The sequence below is a fragment of the Pongo abelii genome, chromosome 3, assembly GCF_028885655.2.
Source record: "Pongo abelii isolate AG06213 chromosome 3, NHGRI_mPonAbe1-v2.0_pri, whole genome shotgun sequence".
In the NCBI taxonomy this organism is placed as follows: Eukaryota; Metazoa; Chordata; class Mammalia; order Primates; family Hominidae; genus Pongo; species Pongo abelii.
Window position 1 is genome coordinate 167,147,501 of NC_071988.2, and position 26,037 is coordinate 167,173,537.

General features: G+C 39.2%; 1 long non-coding RNA gene across 1 annotated transcript in view; it reads left to right on the forward strand.

Annotated features, from left to right (window-relative positions):
• The window catches only part of LOC129059094 (uncharacterized), a 33,773-nt gene extending 32,243 nt beyond the window's left edge, over positions 1-1,530 (forward strand). The window contains exon 4 of the long non-coding RNA XR_008524792.1: positions 1,423-1,530. This is a non-coding gene — a long non-coding RNA (uncharacterized LOC129059094). The remainder of the gene's footprint in view (positions 1-1,422) is intronic.
• Positions 1,531-26,037: the final 24,507 nt, after the last annotated feature.

The window sequence follows — 26,037 nt, forward strand, 5'->3', positions numbered from 1 at the left end:
CTCTGTGCATCCCACACAGCTAGTTAGTACTCAGTAAAAATCATTGAGGCTGGACTCGGTGGCTCACATCTGTAATCCCAGAACTTTGGGAGGCTGAAGTGGGCAGAGTTCATGAGTTCGAGAGCAGCTTGGCCAACATGGTGAAACCCTGGCTCTACTAAAAATACAAAAATTATCCAGGCATGGTGGCGCATGCCTGTAGTCCAAGTTACTCAGGAGGCTGAGGCAGGTGAATTGCTTGATCCCAGGAGGCGGAGGTTTGAGAGAGCCAAGAATGCACTACTGCACTCCAACTTGGGCAACAGAGTGAGGCTCCATTTAAAAATAAATAAATAAATAAATAAATAAATAAATAAATTTAAAAAAACAAAAAGAAAAAAAATCATTGAAAGGAGTCTTGGGTTCTGAGGCATGAAGCCATGGAGGAGATTTGAGAGGGTGGCCCAGGCACTGCCTGAGGTCTTTGGGTCCCTCTCAAGCAGTGTCTCTATTCCTGATCACTCTGTCATCACCTGGGCCTCTCTCTGTTCACATCTGCCATTCCATGCTTCATGCTTTCCATGTGTCCATAACACTGTGAACACATCCAGGATACAATGCCTTCAACACTGGGGATCTCAGTGGATACTGAGAAATTTAGAAAATGAACCACAGTTAAGACTGAAATTAATCATTACTGGATCAGAAATTATCTATAATGAAGTGTTTGAAGATGAGCAGTATCTGTCCACCACAAACAAGACTGGAGTCTAGAAACCAGAGTAAAAGCAGAAGTTTGAGGTATATCACTCACCTCTAAGAATATCATCATGATTATGACTATACCAGCTCTGAGGACATTAGAATACCACTATATCAAAAGGCAGCCCAAGTCCTTAAAACCACACTCAAAAGCATTTCTGGATACCACGAGCTGCTAATATGGTCAGTGAAATCATGTCCCAGGCATGTACTTCCAATAAAAACATGAAAAATATCCCTGATTTTACCCTAAAAAGTGTTATTCTCACACCAACGTTATCAGAGCTTCAACTATATTTTAAGTAGAATCTTGAAGTACATTGTAATAAAGAACCCTGAGAATAATGTTAACTTCAAAAACAATAACAAGCAGTGAGTATTTACTAAGTGCCAGGAACTGTGTTATTCGATTTATAGGCATTCTGTCATTTATCAGCCACAACAATTTTATGAGAAATATACTAAAATTATTCCCAATTTACAGATGAGTAATCTGAGACATAGGGAGGTTAATTACCTTGCTTGTAATTAGCTGAGAGCTAAAGCTTGAATTCAGCATTGTTAAACGCATCCTCTTAAATAGTGTGTGTTAGCTCAGATCTTCCAAGAAATCGACTTCAAGGTTTTAGCCGTGTAAAGTTTTTTTTTTTTAATCTTTTTTTTTTTTTTTTTTTTTTTTAGGGAAACCGTCTGTGCGAGAGCAAAAGAGCTAAGAAGCATGAGCACCATAGGACGCAAGGCCAGAGTGACCTGGCGAAGGCGCCGGGGCTGGGGCTGGCGGGGCTGGCGGGGCTGGCGGGGCTGGCGGGGCTGGCGGGGCTGGCGGGGCTGGCGGGGCGGTGGGGGAGCCCGGAGTCCCTGGGGGCAGGCGGTCGTCAGGGAGGGGTCTGTTGAGGCGGGCGGCGCGGGGCCCCAGGGAGACGCGTTGCCTTTGCTATTGGAGGGGCAAAATCTAACTTATCAGGAGGATTTTCATTTCTCAAGATAGAAACCTGAAAACCCACAGCCTGAGTTCCCCGGAGCTGCTAACTCCCTCTCCTGCCACAGAGGCGTGGAAACGCCGTGGGGTTCAGAGTAGCTTCCACTAGGAGCCTCGCAGTCCCCAGCGCCCAGGAGAGGAGGCCTGCGCGGCTTCTCCCCGCGCCCCAAAGAACGTTCTTCTGCAGATAGTTCCCTGGATTCCCAGAAAGCCCTCACTTGAGAGAGGGGCTTCTCCTGGCCATCTTCCAGAAAGTTCTCCATGAGGCATTTCCTGCGCCCTGGAGCCCATGGAAACAGGCAGGCAGTTGTGGGAGGGCGTCCTCGCTGAGCACGAGGCTGGGACACCAGCGGCTCTTCATCTTCCCTCTCTCATATTTTCTCTTGCCCCAGTCACGCCAACCTTTGTTTTCCCACAAAATAAAGACAAATACGACAACCGTTTCCTTGATTTTGTTCAAACCTCAGGAAAGGCGGACTTTGTCCACCGTCCTGCACCCACTTAGGCAGGGACTGGGCCAGGTGTGACGTGTTAATCTTCTGAGCTCTGGCTCCAGCTTAGGCTGTGTGCACACAATATGCATGCAAGGGTACTCAGTGGAGCCTTTGGAATATATAACATATATTCCTGTACATCAACACGCACACAGTAACATACGTACATGTTCATTAAACTACCTGAACGAAAGGGTGAACCCTGCTTCTCCCTGGCCGGCGGAGCACCACAACACAATGCATGCATCATTTATCAGCTTTTGACCTCTCTATGGTGTTCGCCTGATGACTTCAGGACATCCCTCCTGCTCTCCCACCACCTCCCAATGCAAATTGGAGAATGAACAAATGGAAAATATATGGGACAACTCTCATTTGTGACTAACAGGAACAGAGTGACAGAAGAAGCTCAATGCAACAAGAGGCAGTTGGACCCTTGGACGCTGGGAACTAACTGCCTCAGCTTCTCATCTCAGCTAAGGGCAGGCATGCAGTGGGGAGTTAGCCAACTTGAAGAAATTGAGGTAGAAGTCTGGACAGAACAGTAACCAAAGCTTAAAGCCTTCAAATGAAATGTATTTTTGCATTTAGTCTTATTTTTTAAAGGAAGAATTGCCTTGCCAGATTATATTGTTTTATATATATTTGTTTGCTTGCTTAAGGACAGGTAATATTTTTACTATTGTCTTCAAAGTAGTGTTTAATTTTACTGCTTCTATAGAACCCAAAACGATTCACTCTTTCATGATCTATCACTGTCTCTTGCAAAGGGTAAGGATTGGCTTTTTAAAGAGCAGAGATTTCACAGTTAGTGCTTCCATAAAGCAGTGTTTAAATTGCCAAATATGGCATAAAAAATAAATTTTCATCCTCCTCCAATGTCTCAAATTCATCAGGATTGTGTGCTGTGGGTGGAAGTGGAGGAGGAAGGGAAGGGCGGTGGTAAGGGAGAGTTGAAAGGCCAGGAGTTCTGAGGTTATAAATATACAGTACAATAACTCGAGGTCACAACCAATGCTGAGACAGCAGCAGCACTCCAGGTTGAGGGGCAGACCTCGGAGTGCTTGGAGTTTCTGTTCACTCATGCTTTCTTCCCTCCCCACCCTCGAATCCAGCCAACAATGAAATCCTTCAAACCACTTACAGTTAGGAAAGCTCAAGACATTCCACAAGTTCCTGGTTTTGACATGGTTAAAAATAACAGAAAATAAAAAGGGATCTCACAGAATTTATAGTTCTAGAGCTGTGGAATAGAATCAAGAAATATAGAATGATGACGGTATTTAGCTCTTACACAGAGCTTTTCATGTTCAAAGGACACAATAAACAAAAACTACTTTTCACTGCAGTGTTGTGAAGAAGTACATAAGTATTATGTTCGTTTTATGACTATAGGACCTGAGACCAGCCCACAGAGGCCAAAAAGGAACCTTGGAAAGTGGCCTCTGTGGGCTTTGTTGGTGTAGGTGGTTTAGTCTTTCCTCCAGTTTTTTTTTTTCTCTTGTCACCTGGACATTGCTGTTAGTTTAACACTCCTTGGAATTCAGTTTTACAACACTGGCAGCTTCTAAAGGTATATGTATATCTGCTCACCGGACGGAAGGCAGGCCTCTGTAACAGATATGAGACAGGCCTGGATTGGAATCCCAGCTCTGCTACCTCCTCTGTGTCCTTGGCTAAGACTCAGTTTTCTCATCAATTACATGGCGAGCCATTGCAACTTCTGTTTTCTCCTAGCCACTAAAACTAAGGACTTCCCTTCCATATTTCAGCCACCCCCAGAAGTTTTCCAGAACCCACTTTCTCCATTCTCCTTCTGTGGGCTCTGTGTCCCCACCCAAATCTCATCTTGAATTGTAATCCCCATAATCCCCACGTATTGAGGGAGGGACAAGGTGGGAGGTGATTGGATCATGGGGGCAGTTTCTGCCATGCTGTTTTCACGATAGTGAGTGAGTTCTCATATGGTCTGATGGTTTTATAAGGCAGTTCTCCCTGCTCTTGCTAGCTCCCTCTTGTTGCCATGTGAAGAAGGTCTTTGCTGCCACTTGGCTTTGTCATGATTGTAAGTTTCCTGAGACCTCCCCAGCCACGTGGAACTGAGTCAATTAAACCTCTTTTCTTTATAAATAACCCAGTCTAGGGCAGTTTTTCATAGCAGTGTGAAAATAGACTAATACACCTTCTTTGCTAGTACATCCCAGAGCCTATTAATTGAAAGAGAGAGCACAAGTTAGAGACTGATCCCAAATTGGGCTGTGCCTCAATTATTTGGAAGGCTTGTTAAACCCGCCAAGGTCCCAGCCCCATCCCTAAAGATTCTGACCCCATAAGGGCCCTAGAATTTTGTTGTTATTGTTTTGTTTCATTTCATTTTTAAATACCCAGGTAATTTTGATGCAACCCAGAAGATTATACCAGCAACCAAATCTCTCTTAGCACCCTCAGCTCCAGGGTTAAGGACTTGCTAGGAAGTTTCCAGCATAATGCTGCCTTCTATCTTATCACCCTCCCTGACTTTAAACCTGAGGTCAGCCTTTCCAAATCAGTGTGCCTCATTTCTAACCCTTGTTCTCTACTTGAAATGAAAGGAAGCAGAGTGATGTTAAGAACAATCTTGAGGAGGAAGAAGAAAGGGGAGAGAACAAGGGCATTGCTTTTGCAAGGGGAAGGAGACTCCCGTGTCAGTGCAAGGACTTGCATGCCCTGGAAAATCAATCTTGACTTGTTTGTTTGTTCATATGATTTTACCTTTTAAAATTTAGCAAATACTTTTTGAGTGTGCATTATATGCTGGGCACTATGACAAGCATCAAGGAAACAGTGAAGGAGATGGAGGCTGCCCACAAGATGTTCACAGCCTAAAGGAGAAGAGAGAGAAAAACCACAAACTAAAACATGATCTTATAAGTACATTTGCTGGACGGGCATGGTGGCTCACACCTGTAATCCCAGCACTCTGGGATGCCAAGGCGGGAGGATCACTTGAGGCCAGGAGTTTTGAGACCAGCCTGCGCAACATGGCGAAACCCCATCTCTACTAAAAATACAAAAATCAGCTGCGTGTGGTGGCTCATGTCCGTAATCCCAGCTACTTGGGAGGCTGAGGCAGGTGAATCGCATATACCTGGGAGACAGAGGCTTCAGTGAGCTAAGATCGAGTCACTGCACTCCAGCCTGGGTGACAGAGTGAGACCTCATCTCAAAAAAAAAAGTACATATGCTGAAGAAAGCACATATGGATTGGGCACACAGAGGAAGGAACAATTAGGATAAGGGAACAGAGAAGTCATAGTGGATAAGATGTCACATTGAGAGGGACATGAAAGTTAAATTCATGAGAGATGGAAAGGCATGTAAATCAGAGAGAAGGTATCAGCAAAGATCCTGAAGCATGAAAATGCCCAGATCCCTAACATCTGTCTTAAACCATTAGCCCACCCAAGACAGGACAAGGCCCTGCTGCTTGAATGGAAGAAGCACACAGCCATGAGAACATTCTCAGGTTTACCTTTTTTTTTTTTTTCAAACTTTCATGTTTTCAAACCAATTTTCAGCATCACATTGAAATTTCAGGGAAACAATTTCAGTACTTTCATTTAAGATTGCTTTAGTAATATTCACTAAATAATTATATAGTTGAGTCATTAATGATTTCCTAGAACTCCCCAATTTTGTGACTTGCTTTGCTGCTATTTGTGTTCAGTAATTCCTTACATGCTCCTTAGAGGTTAGTAGTATCCCTGTCATTTTATAGATGAGGAAACAGGCATGGAAAGTTGGAGACTTTTCTAAGTTTATAAGTATCAAATAAGAATCAAATTAATTATCTGACAATATATTCCATTTAAGCATACAGAAAACTTGTGTGAATAAACTTTAAATGAAGAGTTAGAAAGCTGGATTTTCATTTCATTACTACTGTAATCTCACTGAAGAAAATGTCTTAACCTTTTGAACCCTATTTTTGTCATTTGTAAAATGGAGTTAATAATACCTGCCTTGGATCCTCTTCTCATAAACCTTGAAAAGGTAAATGAGGTAACTTTGATGTGATGCTTTGTGTGCAGAAGCAGAGCACAAAATAAATACAAGGCATGGCTTTTATCACTAGCAGTTAAATGACACAGCTAGGCCACAGCATCAAAGGGATACCATAACCATTTTTTAAAAAGAATAAGAGGTAGTTTCCGATATAAGTAACAAGAGGCGGGAAATAATTTTTATCAGCTGACTTTACCTATTTTAAAAGGAGAAATAAAAACATTAAATGTAGAATTACTATATGATCCAGCAACGTCACTTCTGGGTATATACCCAAAAGAAGTGAAAGCAGGGACTTGAACAGTTATTTGTAGACCATATTTTAGCAGCATTACTTACAATAGCCAAATGATGGAAACAACTCAAATGTCCATTGACAAATGAATGGATAAACACAGTGTAATATAAACCACATTGGAATATATGATGCAATATCATTCGCCGTTAAAATGAAAGCAGATTCTGATACATGTTACAACATGGATCAATCTTGAGGACATTATACTAAGTGAAAATGAAACAGTCACAAAAAGGCAGATACTGTAGGATTCCACTTATATAAGGTACCTAGAGTAGCCATAGAGACAGAAAGTGGAATGGTGGTTGCCAGGAGGTCAGGGAGAGGAGAATAAGGGGTTAGTGTTTAATGGGTATGGAGTTTTAATTTGGGGCAACGAAAAAATTCTGTAGATGGATGGTGGTGAGGGTGGCAGAACAATGTGAATGTGCCTAATGCCACTGAACTGCATACTTAAAAATGGTTAAAATGGTAAATTTTCTGTTATGTGTATTTTATCCCAATAATAATAATAATAATAATAATAATAATAATAATAATAATAACAAATCTAGCTCATAAAGAGGCGGAAGAGAACAAGCCCACACTGAACTCAGAGTTTAGAGATCTAAATTGGCTTCCAGCTTAATTTCACTGTTACATATCTTGGATAAGATACATAGGTTCTCCTCAGTTTTCATTTCTATTATATAAAGACAACAGTACCTTCTTTACATGTTGTAAGGATTAAATATACATAAAACATTCTATAAACTCTGACTTCTATACAATATAAAATATTGTATTCTGTCTTACCAGTTTGGGAAGTGAACAATTTTAGAAGCAAAGAAACCTGAGATTCAAAGGAGGCTGTGAGTGGCAGAGCCTGGTCTGGGACGGATGGTTCTTGCATCCACTCCAGCACAGCCTGCTGCCTTTCTTATTGCTTTGTTTTCTTAGGAAAGCAAAACAAAGTGAAGCCAGCCCCAAGTAGCCTACCACCACCATTTGACTTACTGGTCCTCATACAAGTTCTTCTCAGGTTGGCAGTACCGGGAATTTAATGATAGACTGAGGAGAAGAAACATTTCTTTCTGTGGGGACACTTGGAAAAAACTATCCTCTTGTTCACCTGGATTCTCTCTTATTCCATAAATCATGTCATTCATTCATCCCAGTTGACCTACCTCAGTTCATTTAATTTTTCATCCTGCAAAATGTTCTTAATGTCTTGGTTCCCAAGGAAAAAGTTTTAGGAGTGGAGAGGGGAAGATGTTCAGCTTTCTCAGTGCTGAGTCTGGGAGAAGCGCAGGGTTAAGTGTGACCATCACCTCTTGCTTTGGTCAGAACAGACCCCTGTCAGTTAGCCACAGGGCCAAGAGACTGCGTAAAGCTCCACACCTGCACTCCTCATCTCCTTATCCCCATGGCAGTATAAGCCATGTCAGGTTTCATGTTCCAACTCATGTTCCAAAGGAGCAGCTTTCAATTTCTAGGGAGTCGGGGTAAAGTATGACATTTGGCACCGATGACAGATATAATTGTGTGTGTCTGATACTCTTTTACTCATTAACAGCAGCCACAGGAGCTGCTAAAATCTTACAGAACAAGATTCATTTTTTAAAAGAGTCTTTACAAACAGATCCTGAGTCCATTTTGTGGAATCTCTGACTGAACTTACACAAAGGATTTAAATCTATTTTCCCAGCACTGAGTCTGCATGGGTGAGGACCCAAGCCAGTCTGCTTAGAGACCTTGGAGATGAAAGGCCCAGCCAGGACAGCCAGCCAAACCCGCTGGCAGCTGGCCCTGCCACAAATGGAGCCAAAGGTTGGATTATTCCTGCCAGAATTTTCTTTTTCTGAAGGACTGGAATGTCATAGGAATAAGAAGTCCTGGTGAAGAAAAGTCACCTGTAACCTATGTCACCACTAAGCATTAATCATTATTTTCATCATCCTTGTGGCAAAATTGTCATTGGATATATGAGGATAGGTAATATACTAGATATTTACAAGTTGATACTGCCAACCCAAAATAAACAAACAACAACAAAATAGATTGCTGGGACTATAGACATGTACCACCACGCCTGGCTAATTTTTTTTGTATTTTTTGTAATTTTTTTTTTTTGTATTTTTAGTAGAGTCAGGGTTTCACCATGTTGACCAGGCTGGTGTCAAACTCCTGACCTCAAATGATCTGCCTGCTTTTGCCTCCCAAATTGCTGGGATTACAGGTGTGAGCCACCATGCCCGGCCTGTTGCACACTTCTTATGAGGCTCTATTGCCTAATGATCTGTCACTGTCTCCCATCACCCGCAGATGGGACTGTCTTGCTGCAGGAAAACAAGCCCAGGGCTCCCGCTGATTCTGCATTATGGTGAGTTATATAATTATTTCATTATATATTACAATGTAATAATAACTAAAATAAAATGCACAATAAACTTAATGTACTCGAATCATCCTGAAACCATCCCCCGCCCCTCACTGATACATGGAAAAATTGTCTTCTGTGAAACCACTCCTTGGTGCCAAAAAGGTTGGGGACTGCTGCTATACACTGTAGTCAACTAAAGTAACAGCATCCTAAATCCTGTTAACCCTTAACATAATCCTATTTCAACTTCCATTTACCTTGTTAAATCTGCAAATTCACTTTGAATCTCTTTTAATTTTTTTAAATTAAAATTGAATTGGTGGCTTACATAAAACATTCACCCACATAAACCACATTCTGGGCCATAAAACACACCTAAACACATTTAAATGAATAGAAATCATACAAAGTATGTTCTCAGACCAGAGTGGAATTAAATCTGAAATCAATAACAGAGAGATAGTTATAATATTCCAAAATATTTAGATATTAAATGATATACTTCTAAGTAACAGATGAGTCAAATAAGAAGTCTCAAGAGAAATTTTAAAATATTTTGCACCAAATGAAAATTAAAAGTACAACATCAAAATTTGTGGGATCCAGCAAAAGCAATAATTAGATGGAGATTTATAGTACTGAATGCATATATTAGAAAAAATGGAGGCCGGACACAGTGGCTCATGCCTGTAATCTCAGTACTTTGGGAGACTGAGACATGCAGGTTGCTTGAGCCCAGGAGTTCAAGACCAGCCTGGGCAACATGGTAAAACCTTATCTCTACTAAAAATACACAAACTAGCTGGGGGTGGTGGTGTGCACCTATAGTCTCAACTACTTGGGAGGCTGAGGTGGGAGGATGGTTGAGTCTGGGAGATGAAGGTTGCAGTGAGCCAAGATTGTGCCACTGCACTCCAGCCTGGATGACAGAGCCAAACCTTGTCAAAAAAAAAAAAAAAAAAAAAAAAAGAAAGAAAGAAAAGAAAAGGAAAAAAGAAGGATCTAAAATCAATAATCTAAGATTCCACCTTAGGAAACTAGAAAAAGAAAGCAATTTATACCTAAAGCAACAAAAAAAAATAATACAAATTAAAGCAAACATCAATGAATTGAAAACAGGAAATCAAGAGAGAAATTAATGAAACTAAAAGCTGGTTCATTGGAAAGATCAATAAAACAGATGAACTTCTAGCCCAGCTAACCAAGAATAAAAGAGAAAAGACATAAATTGCCAATATCTGAAATGAAAGAGAGATCATAACTACTGATCCCATGGACATTAAAATGATAATTAAGGAATATTATTAATAACCCTATGCCCATAAATTTGATCACTTAGATTAGATGGACTAATTCCTTGAAAGACCACAACTACCAAAACTTACATAGGAAGAAATAGATAATCTGAATAGTCCTATGTAACATGTGTAACATGTAACACATGTTACATAGGACTATAAATATGTAACATGTGTAACATGTAACACATGTTACATAGGACTATTCAGATTATCCTGAACCTTGTTATGGAGGGAGAGAGACAGACAGACAGAGAGAGAGAGAGAGAGAGAAGAGACTGATTGATTATAAGGAATTAGCTCACGGAATTATGGGGCCTGGCAAGTCCAAAATCTGCAAAGAGGGGAAGAAGGCTAGAGACCCAGGAAAGTTGATGCTGCCATTCTAGTCTGATTGCCATCTCCCATAGAGCCAGGAAGACCCAATGTTGCAGGTGAGATTCAAAGGCAGTCTGCTGAAGAACTCTCTCTTGCTTAGATTAGGGTAGGCAGTTTTTTTGTTCTATTCAACCCTTCAGCTGATTAGATGAGACTTTGGAAGACAATTTGCCTTCCTCAAAGTTCATAGATTTAATTTTAATCTCATTAAAAACACTTTCATGAAAACACCCAGAATAATGTTTGAACAAATATCTGGGCATACCATGGTCTAGCCAAGTTGACACATAAAATTAGCCATCACAGACTATATTTACTAAAGAAATTAAACCAATAACCAATAACTGAAAAAAAGAAAGCACCAGACACAGATAGTTTCATTGCAAATTCTACCAAATATCTAAGGAATGAATAATACCAATTCTTTACAATCTCTTCCAGAAACTGAAAGTGAAGGGAACACTTCCTAGTTTATTTTATTAAGCCACCATTACCCCAACACCAAACCGGATAAAGACATTACAAGTAGGGAAAACTACAGACTAATATATTTCATAAACATAGATGCAAAAATTCTCAACAAAATATTAGCAAGTCATATCCAACAATGTATATAAAGAATTATACATCACAAGCAAGTGGGATTTATAGCAGGTATGCAAGGCTGCTTCAACATTTGACAGTCATTTCATCTAACTAATTACATTAATAGGCTAAAGATGAAAAATTATATGGTCACATCAGCTGATGCAAAAAAAAAACTTGACAAAATACAATACCTGTTCAAAATAAAAACTCTCAGAAAACTAAGAATAGAGACAGCTTCCTCAACTCGATAAAGAACATCTATTATACAAAAATATGGCTAACATCATACTTAACGATGAGAAACATATGACTTCTCCCTAAGATCAGATCAAGACAAAAATGTTTCCTCTCCTATTCAACATCATACTGGAAGTCCTAAAAAGTGCAGTAAGACAAGAAAAGGAAATAAAAGATACACAGATTGGGAAAGGAGATATCAGATTGTTTTGTTTGCAGATGACATGATTAATTATTTAGAAAATTCCAAAGAATTGATAATGACAAAAAAACTTAGAGGTAATAATCTGATTTTTAAATCAGCAAACTTCCTCAAAAGAAGACACACAGGCCAGGCACAGTGGCTCATGCCTGTAATCCCAGCACTTTGGGAGGCCAAGGCAGGCAGATCACTTGAGGTCAGGAGTTCAAGACCAGCTTGGCCAACGTAGTGAAACCCCATCTCTACTAAAAATACAAAAATTAGCCAGGTATGGTGGTGGACGCCTGTAATCCCAGCTACCTGGGAGGCTGAGGCAGGAGAATTGCTTGGACCCTGAAGGCAGAGGTTGCAGTGAGCCAAGATCTTGCCACTGCACTCCAGCCTGGGCGATAGAGCAAAACTCCATCTCAAAAAAAAAGAAAAGAAAGAAGACAACAAATGACAAACATGTTTATGAAAATGAGATATCATCTCACCCAGTTAAAGTGTCTTTTATCCAAAAGACAGGCAATAACAAATGCTGGCAGGAATGTGGAGAAAAGAGAACCCCCATACACTGTTGGTGGGAATGTAAGTTAGTACAACCATTGTGGAGAACCGTTTGGAGGTTCCTCAAAAAACTAAAAATAGAGCTACCATATTAGCCAGCAATCCCACTGATAGGTTTATACCCCAAAGAAAGGAAATCTGTGTATTGAAGAGATTTCTGCACTCTCATGTTTATTGCAGTACTATTCACAATAGTCAAGATTTGGAAGTAACCTCAGAGTTCATCAACAGATGAATGGATAAAGAAAATGTGATAAACATACACAATGGAGTATTATTCAGCCATAAAAAGGAATGTGATCCTGTCATTTGCAAGAACATGGATGGAACCAGAGGTCATTATGTTGAATAAAATAAGCCAGCACAGAAAGACAAATTTTGCATGTTCTCACTTATTTGTGGGAGCTCAAAATTAAAACAATTGAACTCATGGAGATATGGAGTGAAGGGTGGTTACCAGAGGCTGGGCAGGTAGTAGGAAGTGTTGGGGAGGGAGGATGATTAATGAGTACAAAAAATAGAAAGAATGAATAAGATCTAGTATGTGATAGTACAATAGAGTGGCTACAGTCAATAATAATTTAATTGTACATTTAAAAATAACTGAGTATAATTGGATTCTTTGTAACACAAAGGATAAATGCTTGAGGTGACGGATACCCTATTTACCCTGATGCAATTATTACACATTGTATGCCTGTATCAAAATATCCCATGTACCCCATAGCTATATATACCTACTATATACCCACAAAAATTAATATTAAAAAAATAAATTAAAATGGGCTAAGATCTGTACAGACATCTCACCAAAAAAGATATAAAGACTGCAAATAACTGTGTGAATAGATAGATGTGCAATGTCATATGTAATTAGAAAACTGCAAATTTGATCAACAATCGGATATGCTACACACCTATTGGAATGGCTAAAATCAAAACAACTGACAGTACATGGGACTCATTCATTGCTGGTGAGAATTTAAAATGATACAGCCACCTTGAAGACAGTTTGGCAGTTTCTTACAATACTTGACATATTCTTACCATATGATCTAGTAATCGTGCTCCCAAGTATTTACCTAATTGAGTTGAAAACTTATGTCCACACAAAAAGTTGTGCAGAGATGTTTATAGCAGTTTTATTCATAATTGCCTAAACTTGGAAGCAACCAAGATGTTTTTTGGTAGGTAATAAATAAACTGTGGTACATTCATACAATGAAATATTATTCAGCAATAAAAAGAAAGGCACTATCAAACAATGAAAAGACATAGAGAATCCCTAAATGTATATTGAAAGAAGCCAGTTTGAAAAGACTATTTGCTGTATGATTCCAACTAAGTGACATTTTTAAAAGGCAAAACTATAAATACAATAAAAAGATCAGTGGTTGCTGGGGGTTTAGGGGGAAGAGGGGAAAAATAAGTAAAGGAAGGGTGGTAAAACTATTTTGTATGATGCTGCAATGGTGAATATACAACATGATATGTTTGTCAAAACCCATAGAACTGTACAACATAAAGCTTACCCTGATGTTAACATAGAACATAAATCTTAATGTAGGCATACTAAAACATCATTTTGGAGGTTGATGATCCCAGAAAAGAATGCAGACTGTGACAAGAGAATCCATCTGAATTACAAAATGTGCAAAATAACCTCACTGAAGGGGCTGGGGGAAAACGTATTGATCTAAGTGACTTCAGAAATGAATCCAGTCTATAAAACTGAAGGCAAAAGAAACTGCACATAAACACCGTCCTCTAGTTGTTACTGTTGCCTCCCATGGGAGCATAGGTTAACAATTCTGACATTCCTATATATGTATACTGGAACTGAACAATTAAGTAACTCGATGGCAGGTGATGAAAGCCAGGTTTTTCACTGTTGAGGTGGAAGCTTTTAGATACACAAGAGAGGAGGTTATAATGATCCATGTGGTAATAGATTAGAGTGGGAACATCTGTAAGAACTCATGTTTAACTTAATATATATTCAAATTATTACATAAATAAATACTTATAGATATGTTTATATACATGGTTAGCACACACACAAACAATCCAATGCTTTGTTGGCTGAGAGGACCTAAAAGAAACAACACCCCAGTAGCAACGAGCACACATAGGACCCAGATCTTGGTTTCTAGTACCATTCTCCAATAAAAAAACAAGGGCTTATTGAATAAATGGCTGATTCTAGGACTTGGGCAGGAAATACATGAGTTAGGAATAGCTTGTAGTGCCAGAAAGTAAGAAAGTGCTCAAAAAGGAAAAAACAAACAAACCCTAATGATGGCAGTATGTTGAAGTGACATAGGCGCCAATTGAAGAGCTCTCAATGGCCAAAGCCTGAATAATTTGGGCAATATGATAAATGAAGTATTATAGGATTGTAACTCAAAGTATAAAATAAATATCCACGAGTCCATAGTGATCCAAATAAATGATTGGATAAATTAATGATTGAGGAAGAAGAGACAAGTCTTCTATGAAGAATTCAAAATAAATTAGGTATATACTTCATCCTAATATAGGGGGATCATGACTCCTCACTCCTGAAATATAGGATGCACATATTGTCTTCATTCCAAAGAGTGCAGTATAGAAAGATAGATGAAAAGAGTAACTTCACAGTGGAGAAAAACTGAAAAACACTAATTGAGCTAGGTGATTGAGGTCAATATCAACAGTCATATTAATAAATCATGTAGATAGTATAATATGATTAACAAGTATTTTAACTTTGTGATCTTCCTTCCAAAAACCGAAACTATCTAATTATGAGAAAAACACTGGACAAGTTCCCATTAAGGAACATCTTACCGTAATCCTGACCAATACGCCTCATAGCTGTCAAGGTCATCAAAAATTAGGTAAGGCTAAGAAACTCACAGCCAAGAGAAGCCTAAGGAGACATAGAACTAAATGTAAGATGGTATACTGAAATAAGAAAAGGATATTAGAACAAAAAATAAGAAAATCTGAATAAGCTATGGGCTTTAATTAATAATAATGTTCCAGTATTTGTTCATTAGTGGTAATTAAGGTACCATACTAACGTAAGAGATTAATAACAGAGGAAAATGGGGTGAGGACTCTCCATATGGGAACTTTCTGTACTATCTGCTCAATTTTTTTGTAAATCTAAAACTCTTCTAAAAAACTACATCTACTTTTCTTAAAAACAGTTAGAAATTGAATTATTGGCTTTTAAGTGTCAGCTCTTTCTCCTTTCTTTAATAATGGAATCTAACGTCATTAAAAGTAGAAAAGTTGTCCTTCCAGTGTCCTATGTGGTATTCCTTTTTAAGTCTGAGATCACCTGATCCAATCTCTAATAATAGTAAAGCAAGGTCAGAACTTTTGGCCACAAATGAAAAATCCTACATCAAAAATTTTACATTTTGGGGGTAGGAGAAGGAAGCGATATAGGAATTCTAATACTGGAGGACTTCAAGATTTCAAACACTTATAATTTATAAAGTTAAAATCCAATTTAAAAACCACCACTGTGGCATTTTCCAAGACGTTAATGTCATCATTCTTTTGCAGAAATAAAGAAAATTAAAAGGACTTTAAACTTAACTTCCAAGTGCATAGAGTACACTACTATATTTGAATAAGCTCCATCGAACTTGCTTAATTTTAGCATGCTTGGCAAGTACCTATTCTCCTGGCTTTTCAGTTGGATGTGATTGTGGCTAACCTGGCGCTCTTAGGAAATGACTGCTCCATTGTGCAAAGGTAGAAACGAAGTCCAGTGGATGTGTGAATGCTACGTCAGGCTGTTGCCCTTGTGCTTTGTAGGATGGCAGATCCTGAAGAGTAAAAACAAACAAAACAGAAATCTTCCATTCTTTATGTGTACAAACTAAGGCTCAACAGATATAAAAATTAAGCCAATTTCACAGAGTTAATTAGTAGTATAATAACAATTCTTGGTTCACGATGCAAGATCACTATTTCTGACACCTAGCTCAAGAGCTATGTTTCATTACCACACTGTCTCCTGATGTCTGAATTCCAGATAGTTATTTAATTAACATATGCTGTTGTGTTGATTACCCTAATACTATGCTCACAAGCATGTACAGGTATGCCTCATTTGATTGTGCTTTGCTTTATTGCACTTTGCAACTATTGCATTTTTTATAAATTGGAGGTTTGTGGCAACACTGTGTTAAGCAAGCCTGTTGACACCGTTTTTCCAACAGCACGTGTTCACTTCATGTCTCTGCGTCACATTTTGGTAATTCTTGCAATATTTCAAATATTTTTTCAATATTATTATATCTATTATGGTGATCTGTGCTTAGTGATCTTTGACGTTACTATTCTAATTGTTTTGGCATGCCACAAACCACACCCATGTAAGACAGTAAACTGAATTGATAAATGTTATGTGTGACCTTGACTACTCCACCGCCCGTTTCCCATCTCTCTCCCTCTCCTCAGGCCTCCCTATTCCTGGACAATCAACAATAGTGAAATTGGGCTAATTAATAATCTCTAAGTGTTCAAGTGAAGGAAAAATTGCACATCTCTCACTTTAAATCAAAATCTAGAAATAATTAAGCTTGGGGAAGAAGGCACATAGAAGGATAAAATAGGCTAAAAGCTAGACCTCTTATGCCAAACGGTTAGCCAAGTTGTGAATGCAAAGAAGAAGTTCTTCAAGGAAATTAAAAGTGCTATTCCAGTGAACAAACAAATGACAAGAAAGCAAAAGAGGCTTCTTGATGATAAGAGAGAAAGTTTGAGTGGTCTGGATAGAAGATCAAGTCAGCCACAACATTCCCTTAAGCCAAAGCCTAATCCAGAGCCAGGTCCTTAATCTCTTCAAATCTATTAAGGCTGACAGAGGTGAGGAAGCAGCAGAAGAAAAGTCTGAAGCTGGCAGAGGTTCAATCATGAGACTTAAGGAAAGAAGTTGTCTCCATAACATAAAAGAGCAAGGTGAAGCAGCAAGTACTAATGGAGAAGCTGCAGCAAGTTATCCAGAACATCTAGCTAAGATAATTGATGAAGGTAGCTACACTAAATCACAGATTTTCAATGTACAAAACAACCTTTTATTAGAGGAAGATGCTATCTAGGACTTGAATAAGGAGCTAGAGAGAAGTCAATGCCTGGATTCGAAGCTTCAAAGGACAGGCTGACCATCTTGTTAGGGGCTAATGCAGCTGGTGACTTTAAACTGAAGCCAATGTTCATTTGCCATTTCAAAAATCTTAGGGCCCTTAAGAATTATGCTGAATCTACTCTACCTGTGCTCTATAAATGGAACAACAAAGCCTGGATGAGATCACATCTATTTACAGCCTGGTTTACCAAATATTTTAATCCCACGGTTGAGACCTCCTGCTGAGAAAAGAAGATTTATTTCAAAATATTACTACTCATTGGTAATGCACCCAGTCACACATGAGCTCTGATAGAGATGTACAAGGAGATTAATGTTGGTTTTGTGTCTGCTAACAAAACATCCATTCCACAGCCCATGGATCAAGGAGTAATTTTGACTTTCAAGTCTTGTTATTTAAGAAATACATTTTGTAAGGCTAGAGCTACCATAGATAGAGATTCTTCTGATGGATCTGAGCAAAGTAAATTGAAAATCTTCCATAAAGGATTTACCATTCTAGATGCCATTAAGAATGTTCATGATTTATATGAGGAGGTCAAAACATCAACATTAACAGGAGTTTGGAAGAAACTGATTCCCATCCTCATGGATGAGTTTGAGGGGTTTAAGATTTCAGCGAAAGAAGTCACTGCAGAAGTGATGGAAATAGCACAAGAACTAGCAGAAGCGGAGCCTGAAGATTTGACTGAATTCCTGCAATCTCATGATAAAACTTTAATGAATGAAGAGTTGCTTCTTATGGATGAGCAAAGAAAGTGGTTTCTTGAGATGAAATCTACTCCTGGTGAAGACGCTGTGAACATTTTTAAAATGACAACAAAGGATTTAGACTATTACATAAACTTAGTAACTGAAGCAGCGTCAAAGTTTGAGAGGATGGATTCCAATTTTTAAAGAAGTTCTCCTGTGGGTAAAATGCTATCAAACAGCATCACATGCTACAGAGAAATCTTTCATGAAGGAAGAATCAATCAATGTGGCAACCTTCATTGTTGTCTTATCTAAAGAAATTGCTCGCTGGGCTCGGTGGCTCACGTCTGTAATCTGTAATCCCAGACCTTTGGGAGGCCGAGGTGGGTGGATCACCTGAGGTCATGAGTTTGAGACCAGCCTGGCCAACATTGTGAAACCCTGTCTTTACTAAAAATACAAAAAATTAGCTGGGTGTGGTGGCAAGTGCCTGTAATCCCAGCTACTCAGGAGGCTGAGGCAGGAGAATTGCTTGAACTCAGGAGGCGGAGGTTGCAGTGAGCTGAGATCGCACCATTGCACTCCAGTCTGAGCAACAAAAGCAAGACTCCGTCTTAAAAAAAAGAAAAAGAAATTCTCACAGCCACCCCAGCCTTTATCAACCACCACCCTAATCAGTCAGCAGCCACCAACATCAAGGCACGAAGCCTTCACCAGCAAAAAGATTATGGCTTGCTGAAGGCTCCAATGATCTTTAGCAAGTTTTTAGCAATAATGTATCTTTAAATTAAGGTATGTACATTGCTTTTCTTAATTTTTTTTATTTCCATAAGTTTTTGGGGAACAGGTGGTATTTGGTTACATGAAAAAGCTCCTTAGTGGTGATTTGTGAGATTTGGGTGCTCCCATCACCTAAGCACTATACACTGTTCCTTGCTTTCTTAGACATAATACTGCTGCCACAGTGATATTATACATATGTGTATGTGCTTTGTTTTATGTTTGTGTCCATGGTTCTTGGCTTATAACTCCCATAGCCCTTGTTACTCCCACCACCCACTTCCTCCCCCCGCCCCCCCCACACACATTTGGTCACAGAAGTCTTCTGTGTTGATTGTTGTGCTGGTGTGAGAGCAAAGAAAAAACATAGTTTGAGTTTTTTCTTAAACATACATTTCATGAACTACAGTATAGTGTAAATATAATTTTTATATGCACTGGGAGACCAAAAAATTCATGTGACTCTCACTTTATTGCTATACGGTGGTCCAAAAGCAAACCTGCCATATCTCCAAGGTATACCTGTACTATACACAGAATCCGCTTGATACTACTGATAGCAGAAAAACATTCTCATGGTTTCAACTCATGCAGTCTTTGAAATAATCCCATTTCTGAAAAGAATGTTTAAGCAAGGTAGTCATTATCAGGAGTAATTATACCCTCCTTCCCTGAGAACTGTGATTATTAAACAGAAGATGAAAATTTACCCATGATTCCATTTCCCAACATGTCACCAATGTTAGAAAGGTAGTAACAAAAGCATAGGATGAAATTGCATAAAATACCGCTTCCTTAAAGAGAGCGGCTGTAGTCCTAGCTACTCAGGAGCCTGAGGTGGGAGGATAACTTGAGCCCAGGAGGTCGAGGTTGCAGTAAGCCAAGATTGCACCACTGTACTTCAGCCTGGGTGACAGAGCAGGCCCTGTCTCAAAAAAAAAAAAAAAAAAAAAAAAAAGAAAAAAGAAAAAAGAAAAAAAAAAGGTAAATTTTGGCTGTATAAAAGTATTCAATCCATCGTTTAACACATACTTTTTAAATGTCTGCTCTATGCCAAACTGTTTGCAGAACTGGTAATACAGCACTGAACAATATATACCAGAATTGCTTCCTTCAGGGATTTATGTTCTAATAGAAAAGACACAGTAAACTAGATTATTTTTAAAAAGTAAAATGCATACTAACATGATAAAGGGCATAGGAAGAGTTTGGTTGGGATAGAGAGAAACTTTAGGTAGAGAATCCTGGTAAGGTCTTAAAGAGAAAGATACTTACGGGTAATAAGTTAACTGAATAAAGACCAGGAGAGAGAAAGAGCAACATTTTTGAGGATTTCTTCATTTTATGACTATGAAAGTTGAGGGTGGGGATAGACTGGCTCTAGGTCACAGAGATAGTGTATGGTACAGTTAAGTGGGATAGATCTTCTGACTCCAATCCAGTGTCCTTGAGACTACACCACAATTGCCTTGCACAGGAACCAAAGAATAGAGACAGTGAATCTACCATTTTGCCAACTCCCCAAGTGGGCTCTTTTACCCACCATTAAATGAAGTTTTTCAGACACCAACTATGAATGCAAAGAACGTCAGAAGACAGGGGAAAATATACCCTCTTTGAACAGGAGAGGACAGATAAATATGTTTTCTTGAATAGAAAGAAAAGAAAAACCTAGATTATTATCACATATTCTTTTTTTTTCTTTTATTATTATTACACTTTAAGTTTTAGGGTACATGTGCACAACGTGCAGGTTTGTTACATATGTATACATGTGCCATGTTGGTGTGCTGCACCCATTAACTCGTCATTCAGCATTAGGTATATCTGCTAAAGGTATCCCTCCCCCCTCCCCTCACCCCACAACAGTCCCTGGTGTGTGATGTTCCCCTTCCTGTGTCCAGGTGTTCTCATTGTTCAATTCCCACCTATGAGTGAGAACATGCAGTGTTTGGTTTTTTGTCCTCGTGATAGTTTGCTGAGAATGATGGTTTCCAGCTTCATCCATGTCCCTACAGAGGACATGAACTCATCATTTTTATGGCTGCATAGTATTCCATGGTACATATGTGCCACATTTTCTTAATCCAGTCTATCGTTGTTGGACATTTGGGTTGGTTCCAAGTCTTTGCTATTGTGAATAGTGCCACAATAAACATACATGTGCATGTGTCTTTATAGCAGCATGATTTATAATCCTTTGGGTATATACTCAGTAATGGGACGGCTGGGTCAAATGGTATTTCTAGTTCTAGATCCCTGAGGAATTGCCACACTGACTTCCACAAGGGTTGAACTAGTTTACAGTCCCACCAACAGTGTAAAAGTGTTCTTATTTCTCCACATCCTCTCCAGCACCTGTTGTTTCCTGACTTTTTAATGATTGCCATTCTAACTGGTGTGAGATGGTATCTCATTGTGGTTTTGATTTGCATTGCTCTGATGGCCAGTGATGATAAGCATTTTTTCATTTATTTTTTGGCTATATAAATGTCTTCTTTTGAGAAGTGTCTGTTCATATCCATTCCCCACTTTTTGATGGGGTTGTTTGTTTTTTTCTTGTAAATTTGTTTGAGTCCATTGTAGATTCTGGATATTAGCCCTTTGTGAGATGAGTAGGTTGTGAAAATTTTCTCCCATTCTGTAGGTTGCCTGTTCACTCTGATGGTAGTTTCTTCTGCTGTGCAGAAGCTCTTTAGTTTAATTAGATCCCATTTGTCAATTTTGGCTTTTGTTGCCATTGCTTTTGGTGTTTTAGACATGAAGTCCTTGCCCATGCCTATGCCCTGAATGGTATTGCCTAGGTTTTCTTCTAGGGTTTTTTATTGTTTTAGGTCTAACGTTTAAGTCTTTAATCCATCTTGAATTAATTTTTGTATAAGGTGTAAGGAAGGGATCCAGTTTCAGCTTTCTACATATGGCTAGCCAGTTTTCCCAGCACCATTTATTAAATAGACAATCCTTTCCCCATTGCTTGTTTTTCTCAGGTTTGTCAAAGGTCAGATAGTTGTAGATATGCGGCGTTATTTATGAGGGCTCTGTTCTGTTCCATTGGTCTATATCTCTGTTTTGGTACCGGTACCATGCTGTTTTGGTTACTGTAGCCTTGTAATATAGTTTGAAGTCAGGTAGTGTGATGCCTCCCACTTTGTTCTTTTGGCTTAGGATTGACTTGGCAATGTGAGCTCTTTTTTGGTTCCATATGAACTTTAAAGTAGTTTTTTCCAATTCTGTGAAGAAAGTCATTGGTAGCTTGATGGGGATGGCTTTGAATCTATAAATTACCTTGGGCAGTATGGCCATTTTCACAATATTGATTCTTCCTACCCATGAGCATGGAATGTTCTTCCATTTGTTTGTATCCTCTTTTATTTCCTTGAGCAGTGGTTTGTAGTTCTCCTTGAAGAGGTCCTTCACATTCCTTGTAAGTTGGATTCCTAGGTATTTTATTCTCTTTGAAGCAATTGTGAATGGGAGTTCACTCATGATTTGACTGTCTGTTTGTCTGTTATTGGTGTATAAGAATGCTTGTGATTTTTGCACATTGATTTTGTATCCTGAGACTTTGCTGAAGTTGCTTATCAGCTGAAGGAGTTTTGGGCTGAGACGATGGGGTTTTTTAGATATACAATCATGTCATCTGCAAACAGGGACAATTTGACTTCCTCTTTTCCTAACCGAATGCCCTTTATTTCCTTCTCCTATCTGATTGCTCTGGCCAGAACTTCCAACACTATGTTGAATAGGAGTGGTGAGAGAGGGCATCCCTGTCTTGTGCCAGTTTTCAAAGGGAATGCTTCCAGTTTTTGTCCATTCAGTATGATATTGGCTGTGGGTTTGTCATAGATAGCTCTTATTATTTTGAGATATGGCCCATCAATACCTAATTTATTGAGAGTTTTTAGCATGAAGGGTTGTTGAATTTTGTCAAAGGCCTTTTCTGCATCTATTGAGATAATCATGTGGTTTTTGTCTTTGGTTTTGTTTACATGCTGGATTATGTTTATTGATTTTCATATGTTGAACCAGCCTTGCATCCCAGGGATGAAGCCCACTTGACCATGGTGGATAAGCTTTTTGATATGTTGCTGGATTCAGTTTGCCAGTATTTTATTGAAGATTTTTGCATCGATGTTCATCAAGGATATTGGTCTAAAATTCTCTTTTTTTGTTGTGTCTCTGCCAGGCTTTGGTATCAGGATGATGTTGGCCTCATAAAATGAGTTAGGGAGGATTCCCTCTTTTTCTATTGATTGGAATAGTTTCAGAAAGAATGGTACCAGTTCCTCCTTGTACCTCTGGTAGAATTCGGCTGGGAATCCATCTGGTCCTGGACTTTTTTTGGTTGGTAAGCTACTAATTATTGCCTCAGTTTCAGAGCCTGTTATTGGTCTATTCAGAGATTCAACTTCTTCCTGGTTTAGTCTTGGGAGGGTGTATGTGTCAAGGAATTTATCAATTTCTTCTAGACTTTCTAGTTTATTTGCGTAGAGGTGTTTATAGTATTCTCTGATGGTAGTTTGTATTTCTGTGGGATCAGTGGTGATATCCCCTTTATCATTTTTTATTGCATCTATTTGATTCTTCTCTCTTTTCTTCTTTATTAGTCTTGCTAGTGGTCTATCAATTTTGTTGATCTTTTCAAAAAACCAGCTCCTGGATTCATTGATTTTTTTGAAGGGTTTTTTGTGTCTCTATTTCCTTCAGTTGTGCTCTGATCTTAGTTATTTCTTGCCTTCTGCTAGCTTTTGAACGTGTTTGCTCTTGCTTCTCTAGTTCTTTTAATTGTGACGTTAGGGTGTCAATTTTAGATCTTTCCTCCTTTCTCTTGTGGGCATTTAGTGCTATAAATTTCCCTCTACACACTGCTTTGAATGAGTCCCAGAGATTCTGATATGTTGTGTCTTTGTTCTCATTGGTTTCAAAGAACACCTTTATTTCTGCCTTCATTTCATTATGTACTCAGTAGTCATTCAGGAGCAGGTCATTCAGTTTCCATGTAGTTGAGCGATTTTGAGTGAATTTCTTAATTCTGAGTTCTAGTTTGATTGCACTGTGGTCTGAGAGACAGTTTGTTATAATTTCTGTTCTTTTACATTTGCTGAGGAGTGCTTTACTTCCAACTATGTGGTCAATTTTGGAATAGGTGTGGTGTGGTGCTGAAAAGAATTGTATATTCTGTTGATTTGGGGTGGAGAGTTCTGTAGATGTCTATTAGGTCCGCTTGGTGCAGAGCGGAGTTCAATTCCTGGGTATCCTTGTTAACTTTCTGTCTCGTTGATCTGTCTCAAGTTGACAATGGGGTGTTAAAGTCTCCCATTATTATTGTGTGGATCTCTTTGTAGGTCACTAAGGACTTGCTTTATGAATCTGGGTGCTCCTGTATTGCGTGCATATATATTTAGGATAGTTAGCTCTTCTTGTTGAATTGATCCCTTTACCATTATGTAATGGCCTTCTTTGTCTCTTCTGATCTTTGTTGGTTTAAAGTCTGTTTTATCAGAGACTAGGATTGCAACCCCTGCCTTTTTTTGTTTTCCATTTGCTTGGTAGATCTTCCTCCATCACTTTATTTTGAGTCTATGTGTGTCTCTGCACGTGAGATGGGTTTCCTGAATACAGCAAACTGATGGGTCTTGACTCTTTATCCAATTTGCCAGTCTGTGCCTTTTAATTGGAGCATTTAGCCCATTTACATTTAAGGTTAGTATTGTTATGTGTGAATTTGTTCCTGTCATTATGATGTTAGCTGGTTATTTTGCTTGTTAGTTGATGCAGTCTCTTCCTAGCCTTGATGGTCTTTACAATTTGGCATGTTTTTGCAGTGGTTGGTACCGGTTGTTCCTTTCCATGTTTAGTGCTTACTTCAGGAGCTCTTTTAGGGCAGGTGTGGGTGGTGACAAAATCTCTCAGCATTTGCTTGTCTGTAAAGGATTTTATTTCTCCTTCACTTATGAAGCTTAGTTTGGCTGGATATGAAATTCTGGGTTGAAAATTCTTTTCTTTAAGAATGTTGAATATTGGCCCCCACTCTCTTCTGGCTTGTAGAGTTTCTGCTGAGAGATCCACTGTTAGTCTGATGGGCTTCCCTTTGTGGGTAACCTGACTTTTCTCTCTGGCTGCCCTTAACATTTTTTCCTTCATTTCAACTTTGGTGAATCTGACAATTATGTGTTTTGGAGTTGCTCTTCTCGAGGAGTATCTTTGTGGCGTTCTCTGTATTTCCTGAATTTGAATGTTGGCCTGCCTTGCTATATTGGGGAAGTTCTCCTGGATAATATCCTGCAGAGTATTTTCCAACTTCTTTCCATTCTCCCCGTCACTCTCAGGTACACCAATCAGACGTAGATTTGGTCTTTTCACATAGTTGCATATTTCTTGGCGGCTTTGTTTGTTTCTTTTTATTCTTTTTTCTCTAAATTTCTCTTCACGCTTCATTTCATTCATTTCATCTTCCATCGTTGATATCCTTTCTTCCAGTTGCTCACGTCAGTTACTGAGTCTTGTGATTTGTCACATAGTTCTCGTGCCATGGTTTTCAGCTCCATCAGGTCCTTTAAGGACTTCTCTGCATTGGTTATTCTAGTTATCCATTCATCTAATTTTTTTTCAAAGTTTTTAACTTCTTCGCCATTGGTTCGAACTTCCTCCTTTTGCTCAGAGTAGTTTGATCTTCTGAAGCCTTCTTCTCTCAACTTGTCAAAGTCATTCTCCGTCCAGCTTTGTTCCATTGTTGGTGAGGAGCTGCGTTCCTTTGGAGGAGAAGAGACGCTCTGATTTTTAGAGTTTACGGTTTTTCTGCTCTGTTTTTTCCCCATCTTTGTGGTTTTATCTACCTTTGGTCTTTGATGATGGTGACATACAGATGGGTTTTTGGTGTGGATGTCCTTTCTGTTTGTTTGTTTTCCTTCTAACAGACAGGACCCTCAGCTGCAGGTTTGTTGGATTTTGCTGGAGGTCCACTCCAGACCCTGTTTGCCTGGATATCAGCAGCAGTGGCTGCAGAACAGCAGATATTGGTGAACTGCAAATGCTGCTGCCTGATTGTTCCTCTGGAAGTTTTGTCTCAGAGGAGTACCCGGCCGTGTGAGGTGTCAGTCTGCCCCTACTGGGGGGTGCCTCCCAGTCAGGCTACTCGGGGGTCAGGGACCCACTTGAAGAGGCAGTCTGCCCATTCTCAGATCTCAAGCTGCGTGCTGGGAGAACCACTACTCTTCAAAGCTGTCAGACAGGGACATTTAAGTC